General features: G+C 37.4%; 1 non-coding gene across 1 annotated transcript; it reads left to right on the plus strand.

Annotated features, from left to right (window-relative positions):
* Positions 1-14,328: 14,328 nt before the first annotated feature.
* On the plus strand, positions 14,329-14,432 carry LOC117034223 (U6 spliceosomal RNA). Its single transcript, XR_004425039.1, has one exon. It is a non-coding gene; the product is annotated as a U6 spliceosomal RNA (small nuclear RNA).
* Positions 14,433-14,654: the final 222 nt, after the last annotated feature.

Raw genomic sequence — 14,654 nt, forward strand, 5'->3', positions numbered from 1 at the left:
CTTATCACAGCCTGGATGTCTCTCTCTCTCCGATCAAGTTCAGTGGGTCACGTAGCTCTGGCAACTCTCCTTCCTCCTGTAACTATGGCATCTGTAGGAATATGTGACGTCCAAGGCTACGAGGCAGGAGAAGAGAATGATGGAGGAGGCCCACTGACATGCAACCGTCTTCACCAAGAAAAGACACCAGATACCTCCTCTCCTAGTCCTCTGGCCTGTTCCCTGGTCCCAACCCAACTGAAAGGACGCTAGGAAAAGTAGGGGAACACATGGAATATTTGGGGGACATTGTCTTAGTCAATTCTAAGACACAATCCACTTCTACTGTAAAAAATTAACCCACCTCAACCTTTTTCTCCTCTGAAATTCTACACCAATTCCCTATAAATTTGCCTGAGCATAATGAACAGCCTCCCATATATTCTACCAACTTTTTAATTAAGACTGAATTTTTCCAAAATTTGCTTTCTCTCCTGAATTCATTTGCAATTCTTTAAGGGTAGGATCTACATGTGTAGTAAGTATCTTCTGAGAGTACATAGCAGGATGCCATCCATATAGTGGAAGCTCACTCAGCGGTTGTTGCTAATTTCATATCCCAGTGTCAGTTAATGAAGAAACATCGAATGCAACCAGACTTCCTGTGCATTGCAGGCTCCTTGTGTATTAAGACTGATGGCCATTTTGCTGATGATGTTTCTTCAAAATAACAGTGGTTGAAGGACAAGTTCATCTGAAAAAGATCTAAAAAAGGATGACGTCACACAATATATTACTACTTTTCTGAATCCCTCTATTTTCCCAAGAAGTCTTTGTGCCCTCCTCAGGTTGCGAATACCCGCTGTGACTGATGACATGAGAATTTTCGATGGCAATGTTTATTTTTCAAAAAAATGAAATAATGCAATTACTTTGATATTCAAAACAAACCTAAGGAAAGGTGTTGTCATAAAGCACAGGGTTTAAATGAGGAAACTGAGGTTCAAAGTAATTATGGAACTTACACAAGCTTAACGTTGACAATGAGATGAGAGATGTTCTGATCCAGTAGTTTCCTTCACAGTTGAAAACCTCACAGCCAAGTAGGTTCAGTGACTTGTGCAAGGTCCCGTAGAGAATGAGTGGACATAGCAAAATTAGAGCTCCTCAAGTTCAGTGATATTTAGGCTTCACCCTTCTGTCATTTAATTAAGTGCAACCCAAAATATGCATTGTTTAAAAAAGCTGTTTGAAACACCGTCTACCTGAAATGGAGTAAATGTCAAAAGGACTTTATAAGTCATATGTTTTTAATATATTTTACTTCTCTCATTAAAAGGGAGAAATCTTTGGGGGGAAAAAGAGCGAGATCTCTCTTTGGTAAGAGTGTTCCATGTGAATCTTGAACTTTAATTATATTCAATTTTAAATTGGGTTTGCAGCAAGTATGGGAAGTTAACTATAGGCTTAAATTTTACTCACCATTTTGACAAACCTAGGAAATACAGCAGAAAGAGAACATAAGATATTTAGAACTCTTCTTAATACAGAGCTAATGCAACTACATTTGGCTTCCAAAATATTTAGTAGCTTTCATTTTAAACTAGTAACTGCAATTCGACTATGAATTATTTCCACCATTGTTTTAAAACTAGAATACAGTTGATAGTATTTAATAGGAACACTCTCTATGTCCTAGATTCTGTAAGAAACAAATAAAATGTTCAGTTCTGTTTCTAGGACAGTTTCATTTGCATTTCATTACACTTTTAACCCTCCATTTTTATTCTTTTAGAGGCTATAATAGGGGCTGGTTATCATACCTTATGTATTATAAACAACACTTGGGCCATCAAAGGGATCATGAGGTCCATTCCTCTGATTCTGAGCTTAATGACCTTAGATCATTTAAACCACTCTTTTATTTTTCAAGGCACCAGGTGTGAAGATTAAATCAATCAAATAAAAAACAAAAAGTATATTTCCTTGGAGGCTGATTGGCAAAAGAAATTGGGCTATGTCTTATGAGGATTAAAATAATTAGCATTTGGTCTTAAGATCACCATCAAAAGATAAACTAAGATCACACAATGCAAAATAACATTTTAATACAGCCATAGTGAAGTCATGAAGGGGTATTGGATTTATTCTCAAATGGTTGATTCAGGCAATACATGGCGTTAGCGTTTAGAGAGGGAGACATATATTCTGACATTCAGTAAAAATTCTCTCTTGCTGTAACTAAAGGCAGTTTTACTTGACTTTGTCTTTTGTGATCACTAGAACTGACGAGTTGCAAGTATTTGTTTTTTAACCCCTCCTATGTTAGACGTTACCCATGATTTCTAAGCCTTCTTTTAAACTTTTCCTCTATGTTTCAGTTGTATATTGGTTAAATCATCTGTATATTTTTTTAAATTAAAGTTAATTAGGATGACAGTGGTTAGTCAAATCACATAGATGTCAAGTGTACAATTCTGTAATACATCACATATATGTGTGTGTGTGTGTGTGTGTGTGTGTATCACATTGTGTGATGAAATAGTGCCATTTGCTACATGAGTGGATATTGAGATTATTATGCTAAGTGAAATAAGTCAGACAAAAAAAGTCGAGAACCGTATGATTTCATTGATATGTGGAATATAAAACTGAAAGCAACAAAGGAAGAGGACAAACAAACAAAAACTCATAGACATAAATAATCTATATTTATTGATAATTAAGCTTTAAATAGATTTCATGATACTTCAAACTTTCAATTAATGGAAAGCTTATTTCCTGTCTCCGATGTACATACAGCATAGTTAAATCCATACTGTCACCAATTTCATAATTTCCAAATAAGTTTTCGCCTAATTTGAGTCTCGGTAGGCCTTTTTCATCTCAAGTATATGCAGTACTTTCTTTAAATACTATGTGCTCTGACCTCATAACTATATATTTTTTTAAAGCAACTTGATTCAGTTCTACTCAAATATATTAATACTGCCATTGCAAATAATTCATTTGGCAGGGACAAAAAAGTTCATGTGTCAATGTGATTAGAAAAGAGGGGTAAGTGAGAGAGGCATTTTAGAATTAATCAAGATAAGAGTACAGGCACCTCATATTTTACCCAAACAAAGCATGGGGTATGTGCAATGTATGTGTTTCCTTGGCCTTATTATTTCACTTTACCCTGTAATTGATAAATCATTTCTTTAATTAGTCAAATCTATTTCTAGGCTATACAACATTAGGTACAATGTTCTTTGTGAGTCTTCTGTCCTAAATTTCTCAATGTATATATTACATGGTGGAAAGTTCATGAACTTAACCGTCCGGATATATATATATATTAACACACACACGTACACACATAATTGAAGCAGGAATAGGAATAGTATATTTTGGGTAGGTGGCAGATAATAAAGACTACATTGTAAAGGAAAAACCTATTTTAGTTACAAACTCTTTCTAATATAACACACACACACACACACACACACACACACACACATCCATCTGAGAGAAATACCCCTGCAATGATTTGAGGAAATTTCTTTCCAGTGATGAAGTGACAATGGACCCAGTTATGTACGCCATTGTGGTCATGACTGGTATACGTGCAATATCTATTCTGGTTCTACTTCTCCAAGTCACTGTTATAATGTAAAATTATTAGTATGTAATAACACAACGAAATCTTCTCTAGTTATCCTTCCTAGCTAAATTGTTAGAGATTTTCTGTCAGGGCATGAATACATGAGAGTGAAAGCATGAAAAATGCCCCTCTTTTTCAAACTTTCCTTCATGTTCATTGCACTTCACAAAGCAGGAAGAGATCTGGTGTGAAATAGAGAACGAGTAGAATAAAACCATGTAGAGCTGTGAATCTTATGTGCTTCATACTTCCAGCACTGCTATACCTTCACCCCAGACAAAATAGTACCTCTCTTGTAGATACCGTGAAGAATGTAAACCAACCATTTACACAGAGATAACAGCAACAAGCAAATATGACGTCAATCTTCAAATAAGATTTTATTTCCACTAATTATACTGAAAGGTGTTTTTTTGTTTGTTTGTTTTACAATGCAATTTATTTTCTCTAGAAACCACTTAAAGACCAGAATGATATAAACATGCTGAAATTCTACCGTAAGGCAGCCCAAATGGTTCTGAATTTTGATTTTGTTCTACCAAAGGTTAATGGTGCTCCATATTCCCTGTCGTCTTTCCCAGGCAAATGGGGAGATCTTGGGCCCCAGCCCCCCAGCCGTTGGAGGGAGTCCTGGGGTTGATTCTCTGGAGCTGGGCAGGTGCGGGTGTCCAGGGAACAGTTACATCTGAAGATTTTTAATAACACTCAAAATGGGCAAGAGCACAGAGAAACTGGAAAGAATTTAAACTGAGATATAGTTGAAAATACTCATACCTAATATTAAATACTTCTAGTTCCAGTGTTCAATCAAATGCCTACCTACCAGTAATTACATCACTTGCCCTGCCTGCTCATATCATTTCACTGAATAAGTTCCCTACCAATGGAACTGCGTTTAACAAATCCTCTCCCAGGAGCTGAATCTGTAGTTGTTTCTGGGAAAGAACAGTTGTTGAAGGGAAAAATCAGAACCTCACCCACCCTCCATCCCTATACTGACATTGATATAGCCGTATCTTCTGTGTACGTACAATGTGTTGTAGAGCCATCTGTAATAATAGGTCATCCTCTCATTTCGCCAGGAGCTAAAGAGCATTCTTTAATTCCAATCATTATGCCAATGACAAGCTTTCAGAGAAGAGTATTCTCCACTGCAAATGCCAATTACATATTTTGTACTTGCATAAAAACACACTGAGATTCAGACTCATTCGATCAATAGTTATGATCAGGTGGCCGACACAGGAAGAAATAGCCGTAAAGTTGGGAAGAAATCCATTATTTATCAGAAAAACACATAGTAGTTTAAGTAAACATTCCTTCGAAGATGTGAAAGCATTCTTCATTTATTATTACTACTTAATGATCACTGTGAAGATTCCTTGCAGTCAGGAGGGAAAAAGAGGAACACAGAGAATGCATGACGTCCTGGAACTTAACAATTGATAATGGTGATTGGACCAGAATCTTTTGCTATATTACTTACATTCTTCGTAACTCACATCACCATGTCTCAGCAGTCTATTTGAGCATTGAGTATGAAAGCTGTGTATGTGTGTGTGTGTGTGTGTGTGTGTGTAATACACACACACACAAAAGCTATAAAAATATATTGTCTATGTATTTGTATATAATTTTAAAATACATATGTATTTCTAAAATATATTACATATATAATTATTAAGAAGAAAATGGAAATAAATGAGCAAATGATCTGCTTTCCAACGTGTAAAACTTTTATAACTCAGGTCTCAGAAAATTCCACATGTAGAGGATATATTTCAAAAGTGTATTGTCAGAACTGTAAGCCTTTCTGCCATTGCTCTGAGAGCAACGAGCTTATGAGTCATTTCCTTGGGTTTCATTTTAAGAAGGTTTCCATTCTTCGTCAGAAAGAATATATGACAGTTGGGATATGAAAGTCTTTTGTCACCGTGACCACATTCTTACAAGAAAAACTAAAAAAAAAGTTGAGCAAATCTTCCTCGACTAGAAATAAATGTCTATGTGTCTTTTACCTTTCTAGAACCTAATTCTCACTGATTCCATGAAAGTAATTGGACAGGGAAAATAAGAAGTTAATTTGTTGATCACTTTTTTTGATATTCACTTTGATTCATTGGGGGTTCTTTCCTACTTTCTTGTGACCTCCTTTTATAATGTGACTCTATTATAGTGAATGGCATAATTTGACATAGACAAAATTAATCTTATTTCTAACCGCATTTTTTAATAAGGAAATGTTAAGAATCAGTGATATAGGCTTAGTTAAGAATCATAACTCTCTCTCTCTCTGTCTTTCTCTTTTTCTTTCTTTCTTTCACACACACACAAACACTAACCTAGTTTTCCATATCCTTCTTTGAGTGATGGTTCCCGACCACATACACTGAATGACTGTGCTGATTAAATTCTGTGATCTTTTCTCCACATTTAATTCATCTTGTCAGGTATGGAAGACCAATGGCTTCATTTCAAAAGAAAGAAAAGAAAAAAAAGGACAGGGCTTTGTTCCTTGACCTTTAGTTCTGAGGAAAATACTAAAACACTGAAACACACCCGTCTAAGTGGCAAACATTTATAATTAATTTCTATTTTACGAAGGAGAGTGAGGGATTTTTGAGCTTTCACCGTGGGGCTGCGTTTGGGAGTCAGGGCCGTTTTTCTCCTCTGCCTTGGACAATTGCTAGAGAAATGGCCCCCATGTCTGTCACATTCCCACACACAGCCTGTGACGTTTCCCCGAGTTTCCAGGCTGGTTATCTCACAAATCTGTGCAAAGCTCCAGTGAATAATTTATACCAGGCATGAGGTGACAAGTTAAACACGCCCATTTTGTCTAAAATGCTGTGAAGGCGTCAAGATGGAGGCAAGCTGCAGGCGAGGGGAGCTCGGAGGATGAGAGGGAACCGAGTGGTCCAGGAGAGAGGACACCGCTGTAAAGAAAATGAAACGTAATGAGATACTCTTTCATGCATAATTCATGAGTGCAAACATGACTGCATAAAAAGCCATGATTTTAACAAGGCAAGTCTGCAATCATGCACATTATCTTCCCAGAGGAACTTTATATAATATTGGTCAAAAAGGAGAGGATTCTGAATACCGGGACAAAATAAAGCTGACAGGTTTCCAAATGCAGCAGAATTTCCTTTAGTGTACAGTGCCTGCAAAAGAAACAATTTCTATTTATACCTGAAAATACTGCTTAGCCACAAATTTACTTTAAACCATTTGCTATCTCTTCTTTAAAAAGGCGGGGTGGAGAAGAGAGAGAGAAAAAATGAAGAATAGACTATTTATATTGATAACTAAAATGCATAAGCCGTATTTACTGAGTATTGTGGGCTTGTGCTAAACTGTACTTGGCAGGCATTTTCACTCTTCTGGAACAAAAGTTTAGATAGAATGTGGGCAATGAAGAGGCTTTAAAAATGATAACATGTTAGCTATTGTCAACATAAAATTTAATTTGGTTGTATTGTAAGAGCAAATATTGTAATTCAGCTTTCAAGGCCAGTTTAGGGGCTAACACATGCCTGACTTGAAATCGTGTTTAACATGTGGGTCTCATCGTGGAGGGATTAAAAATGAGTGTTGATCAAAGCCTAAGATGTCTTCAATTTATCACCACCCTAAGATGCCCTAGCTTAAGAGAATTGGCCGGATGGACGTTGGGGGTGGGGACTGTCCTTTAAATGTCCATACTTAGGAAGTACATAGTACAGGGGATACAACCAAAGGGGTGTGAGAAGCATCCACAAAACCTCCTAGCCAGAGAGCTGTGCAGGCTTGTTTGCTTGTCTTATGCTGTGTGATAGCAATATTTGAAAAGAAAGGTGAAGTATCTACATGGCATCCCATTACAGTTTTGTGGCTCTGATATTTGGCTGAAGAAAGCAGTGAAGTGCTGAAAGGGTTGGCACGTCGGTATCAAAGTGACTGTCAACCAGGGGTCTTTTTTAAGGTTCATGGTTCAAGAGAAACGCTGTGAAGAACTGGAGGCTGAAGTGGTTTAGATGCCAACTAATCTATCCCAGTTAGACAAGATGGTTTTCTTCACGTCTGTTTGATATAACTCACTTATGTCTCAGGTTTTGACAACATCTGAAAAATGTGGGCTCTGGGAGTTAGGTAATGATTTAATTTCGAAGTATGGAATCTTAGCTTTTGTGACTCAGTGGTAGAAGCAAGCTTATCCACTCCTGGTGCTGGTCACTGAGAGAGTTCTTTCAATATTCTAGGATCCCATCAGGTTCCAGTGACAAATTTGGAGACTGAGTTTGCCCATTATGTTTAACTATTTAATTTAATACTACTCTGATATATTCCTGGCACTGTTTCGCTTTTTAGAGGTATTTATAATCCACTGGCCCCTGTATAACCTCAGCTGACATGAGGTTATCTCTCCAGGGCAGCCAGAACTAACCACCTAGTTACATTTGTTTAACCCTAACAGAGTTTTAATACCCCACTGCTTTCTTTTGTTTCCTTTCTTAAAAAAAAAAAAAAAAAAAAAAGAACAAAACTAAAGAAAAAAACACGGAATGACTTCTCTCTGCTCTTCATAAATCCACCTTTGTGGTGTGGCTGGGAAAAGACATTTCAGGGTGATGCTATCTGCTTCTGACTCTGCTGGAAGGTGAGGCGAGATGCTCACCATCTGTTCCCTCTACCTGACAGATGTGGGCTCTCCCACCTCACCCTGCCGGTTCAGCACGCTGCTGAGAGCTTGCTACACGGAAGGATCAATTTTCAAGCACAGAAAGAATTTGTTTGCTTGTACACCTGTGCTCTGAAGGAAGTTTTCCTATTGCTTATGCCAGCTGGATGACTTGCTGAATTCTTTAGCATATATAAAAATGCAAAGTGCCTGAAATGAGAATCAAACGATCACATTATTAGAATTCTCTCTTGGGGTCAGATGAGACACAGGACTGCATTAGGAGGGTATGCCTTGGTACCATTTCTCTCGTCTAAATTTGTTTCCTATTTGTTTCCCTTTCTGTGAAAGCCATGCACATATTAAATATCACATAGGACGCAAAGCACATCTGAAATAAAGAGGGCACAGAATGAGACATGAATTTTAAAACTCCCCTTGAGCTTCAGGCTCAGCGTCGGCAAAGGCTGTCAGAGGTCCCCTGGCTTCCACCTTTCTCTTGCATCCTCCTCCAGGCAGGCAACCTCATAAAAGCAAGTCATGACAATAGGGAGAGGCCATTCTGGAATCAGGCGAATTTGCTTTTCTCAAGTTCTCAAAAATTTCAAGTAACATCAGACTAGCTCATCCCTTGCTCATCCCTTGCTTAAATTCTTTAGAAGTTCCTCTTACAATACTGAACATGTAGGTCTCTTTGGGTGTTTGGCCTCTGCCTGTCCCTCTATCTTACTTTCTCACTGCTCTGGCTTCCATGATGACAAAGGTGATAAGATCTTTAGGTAAGAGGAAAGAAGTTGACTTTTGAGGTAAGAACTGTGCTCCTTCCATTGTTCTGAGCAACAGATGTACAGGCACAGACAGCGGGAAAACGAGGGACTTCTTCTTGAATGGTGTGTTTTTTATGAGTGACACATCAGATAAAGAACCATTTTGGAAAGAATTGCAAATTTCAAGTATTCTCATAAAATGACCTGAGAAATTAGAGTCATTGCATGCATCTAGAAAAAGCTGGTAACTGGAAACCAGCATGGGTTCACTAAGAAGAACAATTCTGGGTGAATTTCATTTCTTTCTAGACGGTGTTATTCAATGAGAAGATGAAGGCATAGTGATAGCATCTGGTAAGGTCTTGTCATGAAAACCCATGACTCCTTCCATGCTTATAAACGTGACAAGTAGATTGAAAGCAGTGGAACCGACTTTGCCCCGAGCTGCTGACCATTAGCAACCTAAAAAGACAGGTTTTCTTGTCACCCTTTCTGTTCACAAGGTAGGAAACACTGATGAAAAAATGCAAACAGGCACTTGTATCAAATGTGTGGGTAACTCGAAGCTGGGAGGACCTTGGGTCGTTGAATGAGGATGGGTCCTTTAAAAAGTCATGGCAAATGGAGGTGTGTGCCTGACTCTTAAAGTCCTTAGTGTTTCCTCGTTTCCTTTTCTTTGAAGAGCTTTAACAATCGAAATGCTTCATCTACGATTATACTAAAACCAAGTTTGGAATGTGGTTGGATGAGATTTCTAAATAAGCGTAAGAGGGTACAGAGCGACAGTGTCTGTTATGAAAGTGTTTGGTAGTGTGAAGAGGTGATGGACGTGAGTTCCCACTGCCTGGAGAAGGCTTAGTTGTCCCCACCCCTCTTTATACCCTGATCCTTTTTGAAATCATGTGTCCAACCACTTCCCATTTTTCTCGGATTTAATTCTATCCTTGAAATCAGGAGCTTCCAACATGTCAACCTCACGGTCTCCACTTTCTAGATCAATTTTTTTTTTTCTCCTAGTAGGATCTAACTACTTGCCAGGAAGGAATGTGACATGTTTGATCTAAATATGAAAAAAGCTGGGGTCACTGGCTGCACATAGAGTCCTGCAATGAAACAACACAGAAAGGTGTGTTTTTAACACTTTATTCAGTGCAAAAGGCAAGTTTTTTATCAGTGGACTTTGTGCTGAGACATTTACAAGTCGGGTTAACTGCAAGAGATAATAGAAAAATCTTTAACGCTTCTGATTTATTTATTTATTTATTTTTTATTTTTTTGTAACTGTGCCTTCAACCGTTTCCAATTCATGGCATACTTGAATTCAGATGAACCAGAGGATGGGTATTTGGTTTATTTTAATGGGTCAGATGACTAGTTCTTGGAAACCGACTGATATTTACTTAGCTGCTTCCACAGATCAAGGGCTTTATACTTTGGTACTCATGTAACAAAATGCTAAAACATGCTGAGCTGTAATCTGTGAGGGAAAAACAAGGGCATTGTAGATTGTTGAAGACAGAGAAAGAATTCAGCTTCAAAAGGCACTGAGCTCATGGGAGTGAGACTGTGCCCATTTACCGCTGTGAATATGGTGCTGAGCTAAAGGGAACCCCTCCTTTAAAAACTGTAGAATTGTATGCGGGGAAATAAAGTTAGTATTTGAGCGGAAACTTTGGAGAATTTGTTGAATATAAATAAATCCTCTTTTCTCTTTTTTCTTCTAAATTATGTCAGTGGAATGCAACAGAACAACACCTTGGGATGTTTTTCAAAATGTCCTTGGATTGCTGTGGAAGTTACATGTTTCCCATAATGTATAGGTTTGGATAGTATACTGTTTCACGCGGTATACTACATTTTAGAAAAGCTACAAAGTTTATATATTCCCAAGCTGGAAATGTCCATAACAGGTGAATGGGTAAACAAACTATGGTATGTCTGGATAAGGTGATACTTAAAACATCAAAATGTACCTCATGAACTTGTTGAAAGTGTCTCTTCCCTGTACCCGGAAGTGCTTGCAGCCTGTGGTTCAACCAGGGCTGAAAATGGAGTTGCCTTGGAGAAAAGTGAGGCGACATCTATTGAGCATCTTCTCAGCTCTGCATAAGATGCTTCAGTACATGCATATGTGTGATGTTGTATTTGAGGATTCCTCCTAGGAAAGAGATCTGTTGTCAGGAAAGTCCAGATGAGCCATGTGGTGGGCATGTGTTATACGCGAGAGGCCTGCATGTGGCAGAAGTGTCCTCCGTGAGACGAGAGGAGCAGCTCGTGGGTTGCCACAGGAAGTAATCTGGAAGCTTGGACGCAGTGGGCCCAAAGGTTGGAGTCAGGAGGTGAGGGACGTTTGTAGGATTCATGACGGGACCTGCCACACAACCTTCTAAGTCTACAGTAGGGTCTGGAACTGTTTATAACAGAGTTGGTGGCTTGGCCCAGGGTCATCCAGAGTAGAAAAAAAGGAGCTATCCAAAGTGCAGGAGTCAGACTCCCCAGCCCACTCACGGGAAAGTAACAGACAATTTTTAAGGCTCGGGTTGCCTGAGATACTTGAGGGGGGTGCATCTTTCCTACATAAATTTGTAGACCTCATTTGACTTTCTGGGTTACGCATTTAGACAATATTATTTTTATAACATATGTGTTACAACTTAAAAAATGTCTCAGCGTAACAAATGAGAAAAATAAGACTCTGAGAGCTCAGAGCGGAGAAAGGAGACGAAACAACAAAGGCTGGCATTCAGCCTGTTCAAATCCACATACTGCAAGTGTGAATTTACTGTTTTATTGTGGATTGTGGGTAAGTTTCCAAGCATCACATATTTGTGTAAATATGTATTCTGAATCCAACGTCGTCTATGTGAGACTTTGTTTTGGGATAATCTATTATGTGACATTCCCATTCAAGGTGGTCCAAATTTTAGGAATACATTTGACTAAAAATTTCAAGTATTACTGTTAAAAGTGGATTTTGTAAATATTGATTTTGTCACTGTTAGATTCACTGTTATAAAGTTTTTAAACTGATGCCATTTTGTTCTTGCTTTAATTCTCTTTAAAGAGTTTCCTACTGCTAAATTCTTAAGTGCTTCCTTTGTATATCTTAAAGGATAATATAGACCAGTATTTGGTGCCAGGAAAAAGAAAATCAGTCTTCTTTATCAGAAATGAATTCTTTCTATTAATATTACCCTACTAAATATAAGCATTGCCTTCCTAGAAAACACAAAATCACCATGCTTCCAGGCAAAGAAAAAAATAATTTTGGCTTTTTCTTTCTTTCATTTTCTCAATTTAGAGTTTGTCACACGATTGATGAACTATATTATTTTTTTTTCCTGAGAGAATAAATAACTTTACTTATCCTATGAAGAAATAGGTAGGAAATGATCGGTTAGCTGAACACTCTGATTCGCAGATTACAGTAGGATGGACTAAGAATATTAGCTTCACAGATGACTCCCCTGCCTTTTTCTCTGAAGTCATTACACACTTAAAAAAAATTCCTCGTATAAACAATATACCTTAAACACTACATCAATATATTTTCAGGAGATTTCAAAAATCAAAATATCATTGACCCTCTACAGTACACATTTTGATGAAATATAAATATTCCCACCAGTTGTTTCTTATGTTTTATTCCCTTTGCTGGGATGTTATGCTTCCAGCTGGTCATAGGAACAAGGATTTTTTATAATTCAGGTATTCTCTCTAATATCTCCCCTAGAGAAAGGGTTTCCTGAACCAACAAACCTAAAACACATCCCTTCAATATGTCATGATATTTTTTCTTTTTAATAACACTTATCACTACCTGAAATTTTCCTGTTTAATAAAGATATTTGTTTCCTTCTTTATATCCCTAACCACTCGGTCTAAATTCCACCCATCTCTCTGCAATGTAAGTACCGCCAGAGGAAGTTGCCTGTCTTGCCTGCTGCATGTGTATCTTCCCAAAGTGTCTGGCACAATAAATATTTGTCAACTAGATGACTGAATTTCAGAAATGGTGACAAAACTTTGCTTATTGCTTTCTGAAAACTTTTGAAAAGAGGAAATCAGGATGGCTACAGCAATAAAGCATTCATAATGATTTCTTTTTGGCCTGACTTTGTCCTCATTTAGACCTCATCTATTTATTTTGTATTTACAATGAGTAGGAGTATTCAGTTTACAAACCTGGAATGCCTTCAGAAATCATCAGGAAAAAAAAAAAAACAAGAGCTTATTACAAATCCTGACATTTAAAACTGGACTCAACAACAGCTCTCACGAAGGGTATGGAAACTCTTGGGGTTTGAAACAGAGGTGGATGGCTTAGTCCATCACTATGTGTCCCTCTGCTGATTAAGGGGTCAAAACGAAGCCTCCGTGCCCTCAGGGCTATCAAATATACTACAGAGAGAATTTTTTTCAGTAAGCAAATTTAGAGGAGTGAATGATTACCACCCCTATTATTACTACCTCTATTATTATATTACTACCTAGATTACTACCTCTATGATATATGCCTAAGTGAACTTATTTGAATGGAAAATGGGTATATATCAAGCATGCTGAAAAGAAATATGACAAAATCTTTGCGCTAAGAAGAAGTAGACTCTGTGAAGAGTTCAATATGATACTTCAAAAATAATATTACTTGGGGGGAATTTTGCCTCTGTGGGTATTTAAATTCAGTTTAGTTTCTTTTCTTTTTTTAATTCAGACAGATATCACATTTAATCTTCTAGGTGAGGTTGTAGTAAAATAGCGATATTGAGACCACATTGGCTAGTGTATCTTTCCTCACTAAGATATTATTGCGATTGTGGAGCCATTATTTGAAATACATTGCAGTTATTATGCAGAAAGATAATCTAATAAGTATATTATATCCATTTTAATACTGAGGTAGAATTAATCAGTTTCAAGTTGAAATTTAGTTTATTTATATACATCCTCTCCCAGATTCTCATCAAGTGCTACCCTTGTTTGTTATATTATAACAAATGCATGAACACCAAAGAGGAAATATATCAAATCAAATTGTTTATTATTTGATCATAAAGATGATCCAGAGAAGCAAATGTCCAATGTTTAAATTCTGAGGCTTAAAATAAATATTTCAGAAAGACTCTCGTCTTTGTTGATTGCTGAAATACACCACAGAACCTCACTTCCTCACTGCTTAATGCACTGTTAAGAAGTAAAGAATTTCTTGAAAAGAATTGCTTTGCCTGACAAAATGGAAGGTCTACTGAAATAGGCATTTAATAAAATAGATTGCGCTCGCTTCAGCAGCACATAGACTAAAATTGGAACGATACAGAGAAGATTGGCATGACCCCTGCGCAAGGATGACACGCAAATTTGTGAAGCGTTCATATTTGGGGTATATATGAAAGCTGTCGAGAGAGTCGATCCTATGAGTTCTAATCACAAGGAAAAACAAACAGACTTTTTTTTTTTTTTTTTTTTGCTATCTATATGAGATGATGGATGTTAAACTTGTGGTAAACATTTCATGACATATGTAAGTCAAAACATTATGCCATACACCTTTAACTTATACAGTGCTGTATGTCAATCACATCCGAATAAAACTGGAAAA

This window comes from Rhinolophus ferrumequinum, chromosome 14 (genome assembly GCF_004115265.2).
Source record: "Rhinolophus ferrumequinum isolate MPI-CBG mRhiFer1 chromosome 14, mRhiFer1_v1.p, whole genome shotgun sequence".
Taxonomy (NCBI): domain Eukaryota; kingdom Metazoa; phylum Chordata; class Mammalia; order Chiroptera; family Rhinolophidae; genus Rhinolophus; species Rhinolophus ferrumequinum.